Here is a 23,274-nt window from a genome sequence, read left to right as displayed (position 1 = left end):
TTCATTTCCAGAAAAATATTTAAGAGTGCCTACCATGCATACAGGCCAAGTAATAGGATATTATCCATCTACCCTCTAAAATGGCTTTTAGAACAACAGGGTTGACCACAACTTTTTGTTAACTATAAGAAGTGATTATGTCAAAAGTCTCACTCACACAAGGACAAGATGAATATACAATGAAAAACTTTCCAGAAATAGCAAATACCATAACACATGGGATTCTCCGCAGCTCTTCCATGAGTATGAATTCTTGGAAAACATACTACTGCTTCAAAAGTAGCACTGTATTTTAGCCAAATGACATTAACTGAACATATCACACACATTTGAGTACAACTACCACCAGTGAATATATAAATTTTGCAGAGCCCATGCTACATAACAAGAATACGGGACAGTGGCAAAAAAAAAAATTAACACCACCAAACAATTTTTACGCAGACTGAAATAAGGCATTTCTGGCTGTTTCACTCACATTCAAAGATTATTTCTACAGTGACAGACATAGCACATATATATATATATATCTACACACACAATAAAAATGTACACAAATAGCTAGTTATACCACTATCACTACCATTTACTATTATCAAATAACTTCAGAAGGATCGCAAAGACGAGAGTGTTTGTTAAACACCCCGTTTACTCCCCATTCATTCAAGGCATTTCACAGAAAGACAGACAAGCAGCCCAAGCTAGAGAAGAGAGATTTGATTTAGGATGATGCAGCCTGAACTGGCAATATCTTTCCTAGTGGAGTCTGCTCCTGACTTGTGACTCAAGCGAGGGCACATGGAGATGTGGGTGAGGAAAAAAATGTCTCATTGAACCAGCTGAGTAAAGTTCATGTCGAAAGGAAAAAAATCCTACGATTTGGTAGTACAAAACTGCCTTACTGTATGAGCATTGGAGCCAAAGAATAATAGAAAATGACAGAGAGTATTTTTTTCCCCCTTATTTAAAATATTTGGTGCTATAATTATATGCAGCAGCCACCTTTGTAGTTTCTCAGACAACAGAAATCAGGGGTCTTCACTGTTTTAATAAGAAACTCTGCCTAGCTACCAAGGTTTCAAAGCTATACATTTTTCCAAAACAAAACTAAAAAGGAAGTTTCTGTCCAAATGACCTTACAGGACTTACGTAGATTTAAAGAGGTCAGAAATGTGCAAAGCACCTACATTCAAGGTAGTACATCAACAGCCAACTGTAGAAAATATGGCTCAAAACATAAGGTATGCCTTACTGGGTCAGCACAACGTCCATCTCACCCACCCAAGCACTTCATTGCTGTGTCAAAGGGAGACACTATTCAAACAAAGCAGGCCAGCCCTGCCCCTTCTGTGTCCCACTCCCTCCATGCTCCTGCTGTACCAGGGATGCTGGAAGGTCCATCCCTGACCCATCCTCTTATTATCTGTTAATGGACCTGTTTTCTACTAATTTTGTCAAACTCTGCTTTGAACATGCTGGTACTGTCTGCCCCATGACCTTCTGCAGCAGCAAGTTCCAGAAGGTCATACTCCCCCTTGTTTAAAGTACCATCATTTGTTCATTTTAAAGTAAACTCCCACCAGTTCTGACACTTGTTAGTTTCTGCACTGTGGGACTGCATGACTAGCTCTGCCTATTTCAACCTACTCTCCATCTTTATGTTTTTGTAAAACCTTGATCATATTCCCCCCTAAACTTTCCGTTTTCCAAAATGAAGAGTCCCAGTCTCTAGATCTAGATTTCCAGGTATAGCTGCTTCTAATTCCAGCTGCCAGAAAAAACACGTTGGTCATGAGCTGAAAGGAAAATTGTACTGGCTCTCACACACAAAGCTTTTCACCTTAGCTCTCACTTACAGCTCTGAACTAAAAAGTTAAAAGCCGGATGGATGCAAGGCAGCACAAGATGCAATACAGAAGCCGCAGCACAAACCTAGTCTGCCACAGGGTTCTGGAACGGGGGTCTGCAGCCTCAGTCGCCCTACCAAGTGACCTGCCCAGAAGGAGCCATGACTGAACAGCAAATTCACTGCTCTCTAACAAGAGACAGGACCTGTGCCTCATGTATTATTCTTTCATGCCACATACATTTACATTTGTCATTTGTAGACAGTTCACCTCGGAGGAGGTCCTTCATCTAGATCATCAACTGCACGTGCTCTTCCCAAAGTTTTAAATTCTTGAGGCAAAGTGGTATCAGCTTTCTTTGAAAGACGGTTTCCACAGGATGCAGAGGTAATATAAGAGAGTAAAGTGTTTGGAAAAGACTGATCATCTCCCCACTTTAAAGTTTGAGGGGGCCAACCTCAAACTTTAAACAACATTCAGGAACTTTTTCATATTTGCTGTTTTCCCAGACAGTTTCAAGTCCTTCCCTTATGATCTGGCTGAGATTTCAGTCCAGAAAACAACAGGTCCAGATCTGCCTAGAGGTGGGTGACACCCGCTGATGAAAAACAGCACCCAAGGGGGTCTGAATGCATACCCATTAGCAGCCCCAACACTCCTTCCCGCAGGATGCAGGCAGAGCAGCACACCTGCTGGAGAGAGGCAAGAAGGCTGCCTTTCTCCAGCCAAATCCCCACTGCTCTCCTTCATCCAAATATCCCTAGGAATTGGTTGCCTGTAGAGAGCAGTCATCCCCTCTTCTCCCAGCAGGAACAAACCCCCCGTTTGGGGGGCGCTGCGGTCACTCCTCACTCATAATGTAAAACAGCAGCTCTCACATTTTTTCGTTTCATCAGTTCTTTGCATTTTCGTTTCAACACCTTCATTTCTCCACTGCACATGAACCTGTATTGGTGAAAAAGCAATTAGGAGACAGATGGAAAGTCCATTAAGACAATTGTTACTCCAGACACTGGAAAACTTGTCTTTTTCATCCTCATCTCATTGGCAAACCGACACTTTGTTCTGTGTGGGAAAATACTGTACAAAGGAAACATCTGAAAGCACCAAAGGACTATGTGCATCATGAAAGCTCAGTGTTTGTCAATGGCTTTTTTCTTTTTTTTGTTATATGAACTGGCCTTGACATCTCTGAGGCTACAACACTGCTTTTATTACATGAGGACTGGAACTCCCACATATTCAGAGCTAGACATCTGACGACTAGAATTCACGCCTTTAAATAACAACGGGGGGGAAAAAAGGCTATTTGTGAATATACCTGGTTTATCTTCAGTTGACAGTAAAGAAAAAAAAATGTTGAAGGGCATAACAAAAGTAAAAATTCAGATTCCTCAGGTGCCTATCCCTGAAATGCTGACAGTTTTTTTTTTTTTTTTTAAATCATCTTCACCTAGAATCTCTAATCAAATCTCTTCCCACTGCAGATGAATTTTGGAGGTACACAAAAACATGGAGCAAAGTACATGCTTCTATGCATATTTCCTCCCTCTGTCTTGATAGTCTCTAATGAACCTGTTTACAACAGCAGCAAATGCACAAAGGACTGCAGCAATGTACAACCTAACACTCCTATGACATGATGCAGTTAGTTACAAGGCCAAATACCAAAGGGCTACCAAGAGCTATGTCTCGTAGTAAACAATTTCTGGTGTGACAAGAACCAGATATTAAAAAAAAAAAAACCAAAAAAAAACACCACAAAAAACCCACCAACAACTAGGAAAGTTACCAAAATCTGCAAAGCAAGTGAAGAAAGGGAGAGCATAAGCAAAAGAAGAGGTCAGACCCAGACTAGAACAAGAACAGACAGCAGCAGCTGTGTGCCAGAACACTGACCAGGAGAAACAGCTGAGAGGGATGAAGATGCATGTCAGTAAATCAGTCACTGAGAAACGGAAGAAATATTATTAATACTAATGGAGTGAACAGTTTTAGCCATTGCATATAGGCTAATTTTGCTACGCAGCTTGAGCTTTCCCTCTTACCCTCACAATCCTGCTTGAGGCAGGTGTGCTACACTAATACATAATCAATTTGGCCCTTTAAGTTCATGCAGGTACTGTGTTGTCAGCACTGCTACCTTTCAGATATATATTTTTTTTTTTTTTACCCCTATCCTCCAGAGAAAGTCAGCATTGAGGCTAGAAATACACAGAGGTAAGCAAGCTGATAGTTGCACACTTCACATACATGTGCATTTAGCAGCTGCTGTACTAAGGAAGCATGCACACTGAACATGCGTATATCAGGGAAGTATCAGTCATCAGTCAGGATCTGCCTTCTGTAACATCGCTATGTTACATCTTCAAGAAGTAGAAAATCACATGCTTTCCAAGTCTGCAGGAAAATCTCATTAAAGGTGATTCAGTAGGATGGAAAAATGGCAACCTCAGCCCAGTTTCCTCTTCTCCCCACACACATCCTTATTTAACTACTTTATTTCAACCCAGGCTATCAGTGTGGCTCTTGGGACCTACCGACACAGACTATTAATGACCGCATGAAGTCTACCTGGCCATTGTACTTTGGAAGGCTAGAGTTACACTAAGCAGGGAACGGAGTGCAGACCAGCATCTGGGGCCAGAACATCTTCACTCAACACCTATGCTCCCCACCCCAAAGTATGTACTTCAATTTATTCCCCTAGGCCAGAAGCAATGGTATTCCAAACACTCCTGGTTCAGTATGTAAACAGCTCTAGTTAAACATGCAATCCCATATAGATTACCATCTGCACTAGTGATAGTAACTCATAGAAAACAGCACTCTGTGTGTGTGTGTGTGTGTGTGTGTGTATGTATATGACTGGAATTACATCCTTAACTATTTCCTCATTTTATAAAGTTACCTTACTTCATACAGTTAAGACTGTTCCAATCAGTAATCTAAAACAATATCTTTTCTATAACAACTTAAAATAGGCACATTTTCTGTACTTCTTTAAACCTGTGGATCCAAAATTTTTGGCTTACAAAATTTTATATTCAGTAATTTAACAAGTGGGGGAGAACCCAATGTGGAACATAAAAATCTTCATTGTGCAATTTCAGGTAGAACTTCATTTCTTTCATAGCAGCAAAAAAGTGACACTGGATGTTATTTTACTGAAGCTTTGCGATTTTAATCGACCATTTTCAGGAAACAAAACCAAACTAATATTAAGACTTCTACAAAAATTTTTTATAGGATAACGTAAGTACCACTCCAAAAATCAGAAATGTTTACTCAACAATCCTGCTCCAGGATGTAATTTCATTACTTTAATCGGACAACAGACAACTTGTGGTTAGCCATTTATTTTGTATTTTTCCTGGTGTTCCTGTGTGGTCTTGTCAGGTGAGTCTATGGGAACACAAGCTGATGAAAAACACTCTACTTGCAACTGTAGATTTTGCATACCTTCTATTTATTTTCCTCTGATATTACAAGATTAGTTGTACCGACCACTCTGAACACATCTCTCAAAATGTTTATCATGTAATAACAGTATACTAAATCAGAAAGTCTCAATCATATTCCCTTATTGCTACTAACCACAGATGATACTGTACAGAGTCCGCACTCACCTAAGCCCTAACAGGCAAATCAGAGGAAACTTTAGAGAGCAAAGGCTAGTACTAGGTAGGTTTGTATTTTTACTGAAGAACATGAACCATACACACAAAAAGAAAAAAAAACAAAAACACCAAGCAACAGTGTCAAAACTTCCTGGTTAAAACTATTATTCATACTACAACACCACTTTCATGATGCACAACTATTTGAAAAACGCTAAGGAGGAATCAAGGTTAGCCTGATGGCAACAGATACATCACTTACTGCGGCAAACAGCAAAATAAGGCTCCTCTTCTGATCCTCACACTGCTTCCAGCTCTAACCATCCTTCCCACTCTGGTATCCAAATCAGTACTACAGAAAACAGGCTGTTCAGGCTCTGGCAGACATGCCTGGCACAAGATGCAGTCACACTTTGCCATACAGAAAAAGAAAGCACTTGCCATGTCAGATTCAAGCTTTGCCTTTATTTGAGAGAGGAACTCACAGTAAATGTGTTAAATTATATAATGTTAAGTTCACATACACATTTTGATGTTTGGCCTGCAGCTCTGAGAATAAGAAAAATTCAACAGCAAAGCATACCATGTTACAGTATAAGAATGAATCTAAAGCAAGCTAATCATCATAATTATACCTACTTCTGCTGAACCACAGATTTTTACACGTAAAAAAATTTGAATTCATTACCCTTACCTCCACCTTATTATTGTAACCATTTTCAAAGTCACTTCAATTACAGCCTGGAGATAGGATAACATCCTTGCCTGCCTGTCCGGATGGTCTCCACCTTTCCGATTAGCTATTCCCATTCAAACATTAACCTCTAGTAGGAATACAAGAAAATAGCCATCTTGACAAATGACATCAATTCCAGTCACTGACTAGTGAAGGCTGCTACTAACTGGGAGCCCTGTGTGCTCCCGCCCAGCCAAGAAAAGATTTGTTGCTACTGGCCTGAGGCTTGAAACTTCAATTCCTCTCCTCTGCCATGTGAATGAACCAGGATAATGTAAAATGGCTTAAGCACAAGGATCACATTCAGCTACAAGATCTAAGGCTCTTGTAGAAATGGAAATCAAACACAATAGACATTTATAAAGTTATTATACGGTGCCCGCTCTGTAGCTGATTAACTTGTTCACTCACCCAAGGACAAGTAGTTAAACTATTACGTTGAGAAAAACACTTACATAAAATGCAACTGTTACTTAACTCAACTGACCTGCTCCTTCCTTGTAGCTCAAAATAACTATTCACTTTAAATTTCCAAATAACTATCCTAGTTATTTCCCTGGCACTAAAATCAGGATCTCTTATCACAGTGAGTAAAGAAAAACTCACCAAAACATATGTTGAACTTGACTTTCATGATCCTTTTTAAAGGCCCAAAGAATCCACTTGAAACCCTAAATTCTTAGTTCTAATGACCAGGAAGCTCCACAAACTCTTACTCTTCTTACCAAATACTCTCCAATCTCATCAGTATCACTTCATCAGGGTTCTTCAGTTTCCATTCTCATCTGTTGCACCAAGGGTACTTTCATATTAGCACACTGGAAAAGTACTCTGTTCTCTCCGCCTTCTCTCAGAACAATGACCGTTTCCTTTAAAGCATTCGTAATTTTTACTCTATTGTAGCTTAGACTTCTTTTCTTGCACTTTTAGAGGATTTAATTCATTATCAAAACAGTTACTGCTCCCTCTGCCCCACAGAAAAAAAATCATCCCTAGAACAGATTATTCCAATACAGCAAATTTCTAATCACAACAATTTACAAAAGTAACAGTCCCATGGTACACTTGCCAAACCCTGAAATAATTTCATGGGAATGTACAACAAAATACAAGCGAGACTAGAGAACACTCGTTTCAAAGGCTCATCCTGGTTCTGACATCCAGTTGTTCCAGTATGTTCTTCATTATTACAGAGCACACCATATAGTATATCAATATTGCTACTGAAATCAAATAAAACTTCTGAAGTACCTTCACTGCCTGGATATGTTTGTTTGCAGATCTGTTGACAAGGCAGATCTGCAGGCTGGTATTTTTATAAATGTTGTGAAGAGAAAACACAAATACTGTTTTTTTCAAGACTTGAGGTTTATCTCTGAACAGGTAAGGAAGAAGAGGTAACCTTTCAAAAGAAAGCTACCAAATCTCAGTTTAGCCAAAAGTATTAGTCAGCAGGTATTCACCACTCAACAGATTTCACTCAAAACGCCAAGACTGTTAGAAGTTTTACTCTTTCAGGATCTTTGATCTGGCAAAGTAGACTTCTTCACAAGCAGCAAGCCATTTGATAAAACCAAGCAACTAAGAGCAATCAGCAATACTGCAGCATTGGGCAAATACAACCTGCAAGCGTACAGTTAGCTATTCAAGATTTGTATGCTGGCTTTCTAGTATCACGTGACTTTCTTCATATAATGCAGTTCAGGGCAGGAAAACCTGTAAAATTTTCAGTCTGTTTTTGTTGTGCGGACTGAAAAATATATGTCAATGTAGCCCTTTCCCTCTCCTTTACAGCAAATGTACAATTTCCAAATGAGACCCACTTTTCCACAAACACATAAAACCTTATTGACCAAGCCACAGTCAGAACATACACTGTTCTCCCGAGCAAGAGCGTACACAAGAGAAAGGGAACAGCAGAAAGAGAGAACTGCCTCTTGCTAACATTCTTTCAGCAAAAATTTATAATCCCTTAATTTTTCCATTCAGACAAACCTGATGCCTCCAGCCATAAAGAGCCTAGTACCTGTATGCTTGCTTTATTTGTTAATTTTCATTACACACCAGGCTTTAAGGCAATAAAATTGTTTATAGGCTGCAACCCTCAGCAGCAGAGAAACCACAAGGAATTCAGAGATGCGATTACCTTCTTCCAAGTTAAAAGCATTACTTCAGAAACATCAGCATATAAAATGGGTTGTATTGCTGAGGAATGAACATACCTCGGTTTGTCCACCAGCCAACTCTCCAGACGAACTGTTGTCAGCCTGGTTTAAACAAAGGGTTGCTTTAATTAGTGAAATATTACTAACTGACGGGGCAAATTCCAAAAATACTTCACTACAATTAGAAACCTTTTTTGCCCCATTAAAACAATTTTTAAATAGCATTTAACCCCTACATGGCCACATGGGTGTGCTCTAAGTGTATCCATTTCTCCTCTGTACATCAAGCAACAGTTAAGTAAGCAATAAAAATGTTTCCCAAAGCATCTGAAAAAGCTTCCCAATATTATAACCAGAGGATCAAGGCAACGTTTCATTTCAGTCCTGTTTCAGATCCCACTGGGACTGAAGTTCTTCCAGTCTAGCTCTGCATTGAGTTTAAGGGGGGGGATGCATAAAGGAAAGCAAAATGCCAAACAACTGTTCAAACCAGTTTTCAGTTCAGGTTAAGATCAATTCACAGCTTATTACTGTACTGACTGTAGTTGTCACCTTCCCCTAGCTGCGATGAATTTTCCATCTTTTCACTTTCTAGAAACTGTTCAGTTATTCTGTCACTACTTTGAGCAACCTAACAGGCCACAGTTCACCACACACCCATGAGACTCCAACATGTCCCCATGCGGTCCCCCACACAGCCACCCGCACGTTGTGTTTACACATGATAGCAACTTAAACTGTGGAAATCAAAATCAAAATTTACTGCTGACAGAACGGGTAGTAAGACATTAATACCAGTGCAGATCTTTTTAAACAAAGAAATATCATTTTGCAAGCAAATAAAGGGTGGAGCTTAGTATTTTTTTCTTAGAACAAGCGATAAAATCCTTTAAAGTTAAGCCAAACCAAACCCTGGGATTTAGTAACCTGAACTACTTTACTCTATACACTCAAGCACGACAAAGGAATCTTTTCCATGCAAAACATGCACATATACACAAGATATTAATTGTATATAATACCTGTACAACAACATACAGATGCCCTTTTTGTTCTTACTGCTTGCATGTGCTGCATGTACAGACAGATGCTTTCAGACTAAATGAAATGTCTTGTCATAATGACATTTTGCAGAAAATTTAAGATCTATTACTCTGCCTTTGTGGAGGATGGCTGTGTTTAACCATCTCTCTGTGACTGAATGTGGTCACAGGAGCATCTTCCGTGAAAAGGAGAGGACGGCTTATAGACTTCTTGGTTTATGTGAGGTACTCCCCACACATAAGGTTCCCTGAACTGAGATTAAGATTTGATTCGTTCAACTCTGTTCCAGTGACCCCAGCCCCAGGCAGGAAAGGTGATCCTGCAAGATCACCTAAGTGAAAATTTCTAGCAGAATCAGACTACCTGGAATTTAGGCTTACACTTACAGTTGTCCAACTCATGCCATTATTTATAGCAGCCATAATTTCCAAGCATTACAGCCAAAGTGAGCTTGTGTAGCTTATAACCTACAGCAGTGCTTACTTACATCATGACCTATGCTATGACTTCCTCTTCACTGTTAACTGATCTATCTAAATCTAGAAGCAAGTATTTCCACAGAAACAGCAACATGCAATCATCCTCCAAGGACCTCCGAAGATCCTCATATAATAAGTCCTGATATCTAACACAGTTCTCAAAAAACTCATTTCTGCAGCTATTACACAGTCAATTTTCTTTCACTCACTCAACTTGCTTTAGTCATCAGCTTGTTTTGTTCAAGAGACATTTCTTAAGAAAGCAATTCAATTATTAGGAACCACTTAATGCTCCTGTAAAATGGTGGAATTTGTCAATTTTTTTTCTTTTTTAAAACACTACCATATCACCTATGAAGGTCAAATGCAAGACCTCTCAGACATTAAAAAAAAAAAAACAAAACCACAACACACATGCTTTCCTTGGTTTATTCAAATTTAACCTCAAATACACAAACTCCTGCTAGCAGAGGCCCAGCCACCAGTGGGTGACAAAAAGTCACCTTGAATTTAGGGGGATTAAATCGCCCCCGGAGTTTCTTTTAAAAAGGCCTCTGTGAGGGGTGTAAGAAGAGTCCTTATACTCTTTCTTTAGGACCCCAAAGCAGCCAGAGTGAGCCACCAACTACAAAAGCAGAGAGATAAGGGAATAGTGTTGCATCTAATCAAAACTGAGGACAGACATTCATCCTGGAACATGGCCAGACCCCTTGGTCAATCACGTTTATGAACAAAATTCTGTGAGACTTTAAAATAATCAGAGGGAACTGCAACACTCCAAGCCAAAGCAAGCTCCTAAAAATCTTTAAATGTAGATATATAAGCAACAGAGGGGAAAATTCCACTAAATAAATAATATAAGCTCATGCCAGGACTCTGGCTGTTACGTGCTGCTATTTTCTATCTTGAACAAGAAATAAAATCTTCAGTTGTGACATGATATATCCTCACAGAGACAAAAAGTTCCAAACTACACATGCACACACACAAACCTTTCCAAAGCACCTTCCGGGGTGGGGGAAGAGGTAGGAGATCAAATCTCTCTGTGACCTGACCAGCGCCATCTTACCTGCAGGATAAGCACCCAGGCAGAATTCTGAGGAAATCCAGTGTGAAGAAAATCCTGATATTTTTGGAAAATCTTGACTTAAAAGAGCAACTTGAAAGGAGGCAGGGCAATACGAGTTCAACAGAACACAAGTTTAACAATCTTTAAGAAGTTGGTTGAGAAACAGAGCATAATATTTGATATCACCAAACCCTTGTCTACTTTCCGGTCACTTAAATATATATAATCATTCTTACTCATATTTAAAATGTCTGAAGTTGAAATAAACAAGAAAACCTGATGACGTTCATGAGAGTGTTTAACTATTGCAGATTATCGGTGAATAAAACTTTCCTAAACTCACTGAGGTTTCTACACAGTATCCATGTCCTACAGGCAACCACACCGTTATACACTGAGGCACAGGGGAGGCTGAGTGTGCTACTGAGCAATTTTAATTCCCTCAACCTGCAAAATACATGGTGTTCTGGATACACACACAGATGGATCAGTGGCCATTTCTTCAAGAATCATAGCTTAAATAAGAGTTGTGTAGCCCTGCTTCCCATCTACATTTTTCTTGCATGGAACTCCAGCTCAACAGACAGAGAAATGTCTTCCTGCAGGCAAGAATGAACAATCTCTCCCCAATTACAGAGCCATGTGTGGGCTATGAGCAATTTTCCAAACATAAAAGGAAGGAGGGAATTTGCTATCCATATATTAACAAGCTAAAACAAGCCAACCTGCAGATGGAAAGGATCAAAGTGTCTGTTTGAGTCACCTCAAAATTAATCCCCTCCAGGAATGTTCACCACCTTCCCCCCCCCAACACACACACACTATGTCCCCCCAGTCCCTCCCAGAGCAAAAAGTCAAGCTCAAAGAATGCATCTAGCTCTTTTAGATTAATATGATACTCCCCAGAATACACGCACCCCTCCTTTTCTCTTTGAGAGACTATGTTCTTCCCCCTTCCCCCTCCATCCCCAGACATGCACATGCAGATAGCTGAGAGACAATTTTATCCCATTGTCTATCAAACATGATACTATGCTTCATCAAAAAGATTCGCTGCAAGTTCAGGTTGGAAATGGCAGCTGCATCACACAATAATATGACTGTCCTTCCCAAATGCTAAAACAGCAAAAGTAATATTTATCATCTGTAATACAGATTCTTTGAAGCAAACTTGCTTTATAAACAGGAAAAAGCGAATGTGAGAAGCTAAAGATATTAGGAAAAGCAAATATACGCATTATGACAGGTAGTTCTTCTAGTATTTTCAGGATGTTATTCGCATTTGAGCTGCCACTGCTCAACTGTATTTTATACAATACCTTAGTTAGATGTCAAAAGGGCATCTGTGATGTCAAACTCTTCTATATCTTTCTCTTAGGGCAAGCTGAAAACTATCATGATGTGGAGAGGGCCTGAAAAAAGGTTCTTGTTCTGCTAAACTATGGACAAAAAAAAGCTACATTCTTCCCAAAAAAAGCCTGAAGAAGCTCAGTGCTAGCATAAACAACCCAGTTTCATTCCTACAGGAGCGTGAAAATTCCCATTTTTCACAAAAAGTGTTAGAAACGGTAGTAGCTGATGGGGTTGGTAAGAGCTACAAGAGTAACACTAATACAGCCAATTCTCACCACATCAGAACACTGGCCAGATTAAGGAGGCAATGCTACTGGGAGTTTACAAGCAAATCTATCCTGCTATCAGCCACATTATATCCATTAGCTCCACTATACTGAAGAGTGTATAATTTGGGAAATTGCCATGTACAGAATGATGTGGCTCACTGACAAGCAACATCAGTTGCTCCAAAACTCATGAAACAACACAAGCTGTGCCAGGCAGCATTAATAGGAAGGAAGTGATGGACTAGGAACAGGGGCTTTACTTTCAAATTCCACCTGCTAAATCCTTCCTTGGACTTTGAAGTTCTCTCATTTCATTACCGCTCACAAGTTTGCCACTGCCTCCTTTGCAGAGAGGCTATACACAAAATTAGATGAAAGGGAGCTCAGACACAAGGCATTTCAGCTACCATCCCACCATTTGGATCTTGGAAATGTCAAAAGCTCCCTGCCTCACCACAGACCTCTGGGGAAACATGGCCAAATGGCTTAGTTTTTCCATGCAGCTGTGCACCATCTCTAAAATGGAGATACCAGGTTTTTTAAGATTGGGATGACATGCAGCTAAGTAACTTTGAGAAGGAGCATAAACTGTCCAGACACTACAGTAACTTATAACATAACAGACAGGAAGGAAGGTTAATATATTTGTGCATGAACATACTTGAAATGCCAGCAGTAATCCAGTTTCACTACACTTACAAAAGAAAGCTAGCAATAAAGGAAGAGGTACTCAGAGGACTGGTTTCTAAAACTGTATCACATTTTTGGAAGCACTGCTATGTGTACGAACACCAGAATTAATAGAAGAAAAGGTTTGTTTTTTTCTTCAGCAAGCTAGTATATTTCTCTTTCCCCTTTAGAAAGTTTCAGTCATTTGGTTAAGAAACAAATTTGTACACAGCTATTCACAATTAATCAATAATCTTGTTGCTTCAACATGGGTAACGAATAGAATACAGCACAACTTAAAAAAATTATTCAACTACAAATAATGAAGGGAAATACAAAAGGCATCTTGAAGTACTTTCACCACCTGGTATAGACCTTATAGCCAAATAATATATTATTCTTCAGAGTATCCTGCTTAAGTCTGTATGTGTAAAGTTCATTTGTCATTGCTCCCCCCAAATTTATTCATTACAAATACATCACCCTAAAAATTAAATATTGATTCCTAGCAAGAGACAAATAACTAAAAGAGCCAAAACACAACCAAGAAATGCTCTTTTTACTCCTGAAGTACAGAACAGTTTGCGTTAAACAACACATAACTCAGGTCTGCCAATCCTTAATCTCCAACACCACAAAGGCACAACAGCATATGTAGACTCTGTAGCCCCGAAGTGATTTCAACTGTTGCATTTCCCAGGAACTCTATAGTCAAAGACCTATGCAGGTTGAAAACATCACCCCAGAAATGCTCTTTCCTTTCTTCTCTAGGCCTTTTCATACTGCTTTTAAGTAGGAGTATTTTCATTTTTCCTCTGCTTTCCCACTGACCGCCCCTCTCTTGAATACCTTTTCTCTTGCTGAATGCTGCTCAGCAATAATTACGATACCTAGGAAATTGTCTGTGCCTCGAGGCAACATGCCTAAATCTGTGAAATCCTCAGTTTGTATTCTTATAACCGCAGTCAGGTGAATTTACGCTTTCCCGATCATTAAATTTCTTCATTAACTAATGGATCCAGCTACATCTGAAATACTTCATTATATCAGCCATATCACACTGAAGTTGCACTCAGTCTTTATGTGAGCATTAACACTTTTCTTTCAGAAAGTGCAGGAGAACTTCAGTTCTGAATACAGTAAGTCAGAGTTACTTGAACGGAAACTCCCATATCTATTAGCATGTACAGCAAATTTCATGGGTGTGGTAAACAAATGAAACTGCTGCCCAATTTGGTGTCATTACGAAATAGAGCAAGCTCTCACTTTTCTGAGAGCTGTCACAAGATAGTTAATGACTCATAGGAAAACCTTGATTTGCTCTGCACACATGCTTCATTTCCCTCATCGCTTCAAGTACAATGAAATTAAAAACTCTGCCTGCTTGAACACTCCTACTCTATTTTGAAATGTTTTTCCCTTCTCAGCTCTACAGGTCTTCAGAGCACTTATTCATCAGGGAGCAACTACAAATAACTGTAACAGCACCCACATGGGTAAGCCAAAGCAAGTAAACTGAACAACCCAAAAGTGTTTATACAGGCAATGCTCCCTCTACAAGCAAACTGTAAAAGAAGCATCCATTTCATTGAAAGACTTGAAGGAGAGAAAAATTGTTCCAGGATACCCAGGAAAGGAATGACATTCACAATACTCAGAATGGAAGCTGAAAGCAGAGGAACACAACTCAAAGCTCAGAAGTGCCATCAAGAAAGAGAAACTGCATTTTCTCACTGGCAAGGGTCTGATTCTCAAGAGTGACAAAGCCCACCAGCTCTCAGCTCTTCCTAAACTCCAAGCTCAAAAGGAACCACAAGGGCTTTCTGCCCGTTAAGAGCTTGCCCACCCCTACTAGCAGAACTGCCCAGCCTCCCCAGGCAGCACACTTCACTGGGCCTCCCAGCAGGCAGAGCCCTTCCCTTCCTCTTCTTCCACAGCAGCAACACCCACAGCCCTGCTCTAAGCACAGGATGCACAATTCCACCTGGTTAAGCAACAGCAGGCATCACCATGCAGATGACACCTGAGAACCTGAAGTTGCTTTGCAAGAGGTAGGAATGATTATCACCTCCAAAAAGACAGAAAATGGATCCCAATAAGGCTGTGTCAAACTCTCTCATTGTGTATCATTTTACATTTCAAGCTATGTTATTGATGACAATATCGGCATGAGTCCGTGACATGGAGAACATGTAACAGTAAAGTCTGTTTTGCCTGAATTTCAGTCCTGTGCTCCAAGCATTAGTCACCACATTCTTTAAAAACAAAATAAAATCCAATAAAAAAAAAATCCATTAAAAGGAAGAAAAGCCATTACTCACATTTCATACCATCTCAGCCTAACCATGTTTTCTATTAAGCAGAATGTCTTCATAAAATCTCACACCTGCAGGGAACATAGTTTCTCTTAAAAGCACACGGACAAGGCACTAACCAGCTAAACTGGGTGTTTATATGAAGTGTTAATTCATTAAACTAGGGATGACAAGGTGCTTTCCCCTTCTCAAATGAGCACAAGCCATTAAAAAAACAATTCTGAGATGCTTCTGATTATTTATCAGTTCCTTCTGGCAACACATTTCTTTAACCACACGATCACTATTTTGATACTGTTATCTTAAACTAGACTATGAATCAACGTTTCAGTCCTGGTTTTCCCAGAAGTACTGTTCTGTACTTGCAGATTCCAGACATCACAACCGAACACAGCCACTCTTTCCCAATTAGCTCCAAAATTTTCTTTCTTGGAGAGTAGCACGCTATCTCCTGCAGGCCATAATCAAAGCTGGGGTGCCTCATGACCTAGTCTCTAGCTTTCAGGAAAGGTCAGCTTGTTGACACACTTTATGCCCCTAAAGTACAAAAAGAACGCCTATTATCTCTTCAGGACAGAATGAGCATCTGCATTTCAAAATAAAACTGAGAGTAACAGCATGCATACACCCAGGGAACAGTCAAAGTGTTTCAGTTACATAGAAATAAAAAGTCAAAACTGCATTTTAAAAAATTACTGTTTTCTTCAAAGTACCTTTGCACAGCAGGGAAAGCAGGTATTTGACAAAAGAATACTCACAGCAAAAGCCAAAAGATTTTGGCATGCTACTCTTGGGCTTCCTGGGGGATGGAGTCCTAGCTGGCTTCTGGCATAATTCCTCTAGAGATTAGTTTCTTTAGAGAGAACTACAAACCCATGATGCGCTTCAACTCTACCAATAAAAACCATTGTGCTTCAGGAAAGCCACTACTTGGAGAAAAGTCCAGTGCTTACCAAGGGGGGGTGTGTGTGGGGGTGTGTGTCAGGAAATCACAAATGAAGCATATCCCATGAAGCAGCACAGAAGAGTAAAATATTAGATTGAAAACACAAAATTTTTAAGCCTCAAAAGGCAAGAAATCTATGGAAGAAAACTAAGTTTCCAGCCAGAATTAAACATATTTCTTCCCCTACCCCGTCATTAAGCATCCTGGAACACATATGTAATTTAATATAGAGACACATCTTAACATAAGGTTCAAGCCTACCCACTTAAGAATGCTTTTGCACAGCAGACAGACAAAGGAGTGGCAGGATAGCTCCAAAGTATTTTAAGTAACCATGGTATGTAAGACAGAAAGAAATGACAAGTAAAGGAATATTGGCATCCATAAAAATACTGCAGAACATGAAAAGCTCTCCAAATAATGCAGAACAGCTGGATTCAAGCTGCAGCAAGGCCACTGCTGAGTATCTGCTGAAAGAGAACACCTGCAAGGTTACAAAAAGCACAAAACATGGAACTCTCTTGAAAATTACTACAAAATTATTGTCAGTCACTTGTTTCCAGAGTCATAACTTATAAAGAGAGTGTATGAGACTTGCCAATATTTACTTGTCATATTTACTTATGGATTGAAGATGCACTTCTAAAACAGGTGTATTACTGATATGTGAAAAATACAATTTTGCTTTCAATAAACCATAATCAAAGAGCAAGAGCAGCTAAGATAGAATAGCAGTTTTTCAGATGCTTATAACCTTACAGCTCAAAAAAATCCAGTATTTGGACTAGACAGGAGAAAGCAGAGAAGAATTTTAAGAAACAGACTAATAACAATGTGTTTTGACTGAAGTCTACTAATCTAAAAATTTATTACTTAAAATTCAGTCTACTACTGAAAACGTACATCCTCCCCCAGAGTTTGATCTTAAGCACCCTAATCTATTGAAACTGTCACTGGAAATGCCAGGTATCCCAGAAGCTGCAGTAACAGTTCATAAATTGTACTTGACTTTTCACCTTCCAAATCAAATCCATCTCAACTGAAAATAAAAATTCTGAAGGCTGAGAGTTGCTAATAGCTGCAAGAATAAGTGAATGACTGCAAAAAAGATAGCACACCTCAGGAAAGGCTTACTTTTAATTAGTGAGATACCTTGTGTTCATAAGGAAGTGTTTTCAAAGGTTTTTTAAACACAAATTAAATTGATTACACACTAAAATCAACAGCAATGAATTTAACTATAGACCTAGTCAGATTCCAGGCTCTCACTTCCTGACCATAGCAACAGGCTGTGTGTTTATGAATTAAAATCAGGTAACAACTCCTTTATCAAACCCAAAGCGAACAGTTTGTTACCAAAATCCAGGCAGCTGAAGTTTCTTCATATATATATAATTTTAAAAAAGGCAAATTACCCATAACCTGGCAAAAGTACAATGTCAACAATTCATAAAAAATTACATTTGGATTGCAAACATTAAAGAAAGGCTCAGATACACCAGATAAACAAAACCTAAATCATATGTTCAGGAAATCACACGTTCCCAGATGTACAAGCACACAATACCCACAAAGATATTCTTTGCTCTCATAGTTGCTATTTTCAGGACACTGACTGCTAGGAAAGTATCCTGTAAACAAGCCACTATCACCTATTAATCATTAAAGCTAGACAAAACAAAAGCCTGGATGCACACAAATTGTGTTTCCACAACTAATTGCTTTACAATTTGGGGAAAACTCATATACGGCTGTGGAGCACAGATCACGTCTCCCTCTTCACTAGCCCCAGGAAGGGCAGAAAACAAGGATGCTCATGATGTGGTACAGAGTTTAACACTGCCAGAGCTAGGTGTTACAAACCACCCCACCTCCAGAAGAAACCTCTAATGGAGTAATCCATTAGCTTGTGGTTGGTATCAAACAGCCAGGAATGCTTGAGCTATGCCTGACCAGAGCACCTCTCAGTCTCTCCTGGTACAGTAATTCCACTGCATACTAAAGCACCAAAGAGGGAAGGCGAGAGTCCGCATGCACAGCATGCAAAGAGGGAAGACCATAGGACCTCTAAGCCAGTACACTCTCCTATGATGCGGAAGGCTCACGTTCAAGCTCCTGCTCTCCTCTGCTTCCACACTGCAGATGAGCACCCCTGACACAGTGCTACAGTATGTGTCTCTTCCTGGCTCCGTGAATACTGGATTATTTACTACTATGGCCTAGTCCCAAACCCAACTTTTCCCCCTCGCTCCTTCCCAGTGGGATGCCCTCAATTCCCCCCACCCTCCCAGCTACCAATTTTTCTGCCTGATAGCAACAAGTCCTCTCCGCTGGCCACTACAAACCCAGCTGCTGCCCTGAAACAGGAGGACTTATGCTAGCCAGCACAGAGGACTGAGCTACTGACACTACAGCTGCCAGAGGACAGGAACAAGAGGAGGCAAACACTTCTGCAAGGGCAAGAAGCAACAGCAGCAACCTCACACTGACCAGCAGACTGGAAGGAGGTGCAGAACATAGCACACAGCTGTCTGGGCCCTCCTCATCCCCTCCAGAGAAAAGGTGGCAAGCCAGATGGAAGTGTCCCTGGTGGGCCACTTTCAACTGCAGCCACCTGCTGAATCACTGAAACAGAGATACAGAAACCTGAGGGCAGAAAAGCACCTCAAAATGTATTAATCAGGATGAATACAGGTGATTAGGACACAAAAGTGTCCTAATCTGGCAATCAAGAAGCCTTACAAAAACCTGAAGTTTTTGTCTGAAAGATTTTCATGCTGAAAGACAGAAGGTGCAATGTGCTTTATTTTTTTTATTGGTGCAAAGAAACACTGCTAGAGAAAATATTTCTGCAGAGACCCTCGTATCCAACAAGACAATATTATGCAAATGTAAATAGCCCTCATCAAATTACACACTAGTGCCTTCTTTTTTCACCTTACCTTCTCAAATGAATTTTAGTAGTACTAGCTGCAGAAAAGGGACAAATATAAAAAGACCTATGGAAGAAGGAAGCCAACCCATTTTACTTTAACTAAAAAGAGCTGTAAATACACTTTTATTGATCAGTGGGAATGTGCTTACAAAACATACAGTCTGAGAAATGGTAGGCAAGGGACAAGAGGGTAGGATGGTACCCTCTTGAACGTTTTGTATATTATCTAATGATTGTTTTCAACACAAGGAAGAACTAAAAATTCACTTACATTGCAGGATTCCACAGTTTACCCAACTAAAATTACCTCCTTCAAGAAAAAAAAAAATACAGCATTTTAATTGAAAGGAAAAACATATGTCTGCAGGTTAAAGTCATGATCATTCACTCTTTCACTCTGTCCACAAACATACAGCTTTTAACAAACTGGGAGGAAAAAAAGATTACCTCAACTCTGCATTTTTTTTGTTCGTTTCTATGGTTAAGGCTTAAAAGATATCACCACCACCTTTGTCTTTCAGTAAATCAATGCAAGACTGATAGATTAAATAAAAAAGCTAAGCTCTAGAAGTGCCTCCTGAATATGTAAACCTAATAGAGAATGGTGGTGTCTGGAGAGCAGTCTTTCTCATTCCCCAAAATCACAAATATATACATTCCTAAATGGATTAAAATCCTCTTTCTGCCATCCCCAAAGCTAAGAGAGTGTCTATGTAGCTTAAGGAACTACAAAGACATAACAGCATCTTCCCTTCCTCTGTCTCCGAGGCTGCTTAATTTCCTCAGATCTTTTCCAGTGGAGGTGCACTGGAAACTGGCTGCATCAACACACCTGTCCATTAGATTACTGCAAATCAATCTGTCACCTTATGCCTCAAGCAATTCATTATCTCAATTCTGTTATCACACAGGTCTGTACCCGCAGGGTAATTAGATAGTAGCATGGGCGGGGGGGGGGGGGGGGGGGGGGGGGGGGGAGAAAGGTGAACACCTAGTCCCTGTGAAGCAAGGCAATGTTAATTTCCTATCACTGGCAGATCACTACAACAGACCCTGCAGGCTATGGAAATTCTGCCTTAATACATCAAGCACAGAACAGCTATACCCCCTTCCTGAACTAAAGAAGTCCTGAGTGTGCAAGTCCAGTTATATTTTTAAACTATGCAAAAAAATTAGCAACTTTAAAAGCACAGTTACATGGTGAAATATATCAATACAGGAGACTACCAAATCAAGTGGGGGAAAAAAGGGAGAGGAGGCACTTACATGCATGAAGTGCATTACCATTATCACTGCAGACTCTCCCACACTGCCATAAAGATAGTTTAAACTCACTCTCTCATTTATCGGACATAGCTCATTACGTTTATTCTGCCATTCCAAGCACTGCACTACAGGATTAATTTTAAAATCCAAATGAATACAATGAAGTACACTTCTGTCAGAGAGCTAGGGGTGTTGCAAGGAGCAGGGCAGCAGACTGCTCTATCCCCAGGTGAGAAATACCATCTTCCAGGCTGTTCTTCTGAAACTCAGTTTTCATTCATCAAATGGCAGGGCTCACTTTAGGGACATTGGCCTGCCAAAGCTTTAATAGCTTTGACATTTCCAGGATGCTTGCTTCCCCCCCCCCATCCTCTACCCCTCACTAAAATAATTTGCTGCTAAACACCTGCAAATACTTACATGCAAATCCCTGTTACAGGCCTGCTGTGTGAGAAACAATTAAGAAGGGACCAAACTGACTTCCAGAGACACTGTACAGTCACCTGGCTTGCTTCTCACCTTCCAGCCACAGAGGTACTAAGGCCAGGAGAAACAAAAAAACACCCCAACAACAACAACACCCCAACAACAACAAAAGCCTGAACCACTAACTCACTGTCCCCCACCTCTCCTATCACACACATCTTCCTTCATGGCTGGAGAGCCTCCACCAAGAGGGATTTTCCAAGAGAAGGTTCTTCAGCAATAGCTCAGGTGTGTCGTTGACATAAAGACTCTCGTTAGGATTTGGTAACTTCCCGTTACTTTCAGTCCTGTATTTGAGCCCTCTGTATGGAAGGCACAGGAGCTGAGGTTAACTTGACCTGCAAAGGTTCTTCTTTTCTAGGCTTCACTTCCTTGTTGCTGGTCAGTCTTAGCCTATCAATCCACCGTAGTGCTAAAAAGGTCTGACATTTCTTAATGGTAAACAACAGGAATTGCTCCACAGTGCTATTTCACTGAAGCAATTCATTTTAATTCTTAAACCATCAACATGAGGTAAATGAGTACCTTACTTAACATCTGGATAAACACTTCCACTGTGACCTTCCCAACTTTACTCAATGACTCAGTTTCAGAATAGGAATCAGACTACCCATGCAATATTTTAGGTTGCACTTAAAGGGCAAAAGCGTGGCAAAGCTGTACTTACAGCAATACATAGCATTTTTCATATCACAAGAACACAATGACAAACAGTAACAAGTGCAAGCTGTTCCAGTACTCTTTTTTTCTCCACCCAAAAAAAATAAAGCCGTAAATTTCTGACAAGTTTTGTGAAGCTGATGGATAAGGTACATTCAGCACTCGTTACTATGGTAGGAGTTGTACATTCTTAATATGTACTTGGTAAGGATCAGGAGATTCTTCCAGCTTGTGAATGAGTTAACAATTTGATTCTTCAGCTGGCAGCCAGAAAACCACCACTAGAAATTCTCACTAGGAATAAAACAGAACTTGAAGCCCTAAAATTAAATGCCTAACCAACCATTACTCTTCTTGTAGTATGTTTAGTGACTTATAGTTTAATTTCCTTATATTGCAAATGTTTCACCACATTTGGTTTTCCTTCATTACACCTGCTCTGCAATTTTAGCACTGCTTTTTATTTTGGTTACCATCTCTGTTTTTGTTAAAGAGTATGTTTAGGAGACACACAAGTAATTATACTAATAATGTTTTACTCAAATAAGCCTCACCGATATCTCTCCAAAATACCACCTCATTCTCTGTCATTTCAGTCATTTCCAGAGAAGGAAAAGTCAGACACAAAAGAGATGAAGAAACTCTCTGTCAGCTTTGGAAGAATACAGCAATTTCTTTTGCATCTGACAATCTTCCGCACTATTATATCACTGTCTCAGCAATACCACATCTTCTGCCAGCCATAGAGCTGATGGTCAAAGAGAGAGATAAACCAAAGGGATGAACTCACGTGCCACTCTGCAAGCAGCACAGCCAAGGAAAGGACCCACAGCGGAAATCTTTCTCTATGTTCCAACTATAAATATTTTCTGCATGACCAGGAAATAAGAGCAGGCCAGAGAAGGTAATGCCAATGGTAACGATATCCCAAAATATCACATTTGTTCAGTAAAAAGAAAGTGTGAACTGCAGAAAGGTACTTTGAATTAAGTCAGAGATTTCAAGGAACGCTAATTAAACCACTTGTGGTCACTGCTTTCTCTAAATAATTGTTCCCTATGGCACATACACGTCTACACTGAAATGAAATGCATCATTTTAATTTAACTCATGGAAAACTCTTGGCAATGCAGTACTGATTCGTGAGCACCTGTACTTCCAATGAATTAAGTGACTAATTAAGCCTTCCAATAAACATCAGTTATTAGAAGTAATCAATTTAATTACAACAAACAAAAAAACCCTTTTGGCTATAGAGGATGAAAAAGCCACTACTTCCAATACTTCAGAGGTTCTATTTCACAGCTTCAAAGTCATCAAGACTCTCATTCGTTTCAGCAAAAGCCCCCCTTGGCCTTCTACACAATAAACTTGACTAACTAACTGCAGCAGTTTCTTTTAAAAATTAGCCAGCT

The 23,274-nt window shown here is 39.9% G+C and overlaps 1 protein-coding gene across 7 annotated transcripts in view; it reads right to left on the bottom strand.

Moving 5' to 3' along the window:
• TNS3 (tensin 3) overlaps positions 1–23,274 on the bottom strand; it is a 252,479-nt gene that overhangs the window by 194,245 nt on the left and 34,960 nt on the right. Inside the window, exon 2 of one of the 7 annotated variants that reach the window (XM_076330719.1) lies at positions 8,426–8,470. The exons of the other annotated variants lie outside the window; for them this stretch is intronic. The gene's annotated coding sequence lies outside the window, so the exon portion shown is untranslated. The remainder of the gene's footprint in view (positions 1–8,425; positions 8,471–23,274) is intronic. 7 annotated transcript variants of the gene reach the window in all.

Source organism: Aptenodytes patagonicus, chromosome 2 (assembly GCF_965638725.1).
Source record: "Aptenodytes patagonicus chromosome 2, bAptPat1.pri.cur, whole genome shotgun sequence".
Taxonomy (NCBI): domain Eukaryota; kingdom Metazoa; phylum Chordata; class Aves; order Sphenisciformes; family Spheniscidae; genus Aptenodytes; species Aptenodytes patagonicus.
This window is presented reverse-complemented; position numbering and strand designations above follow the sequence as displayed.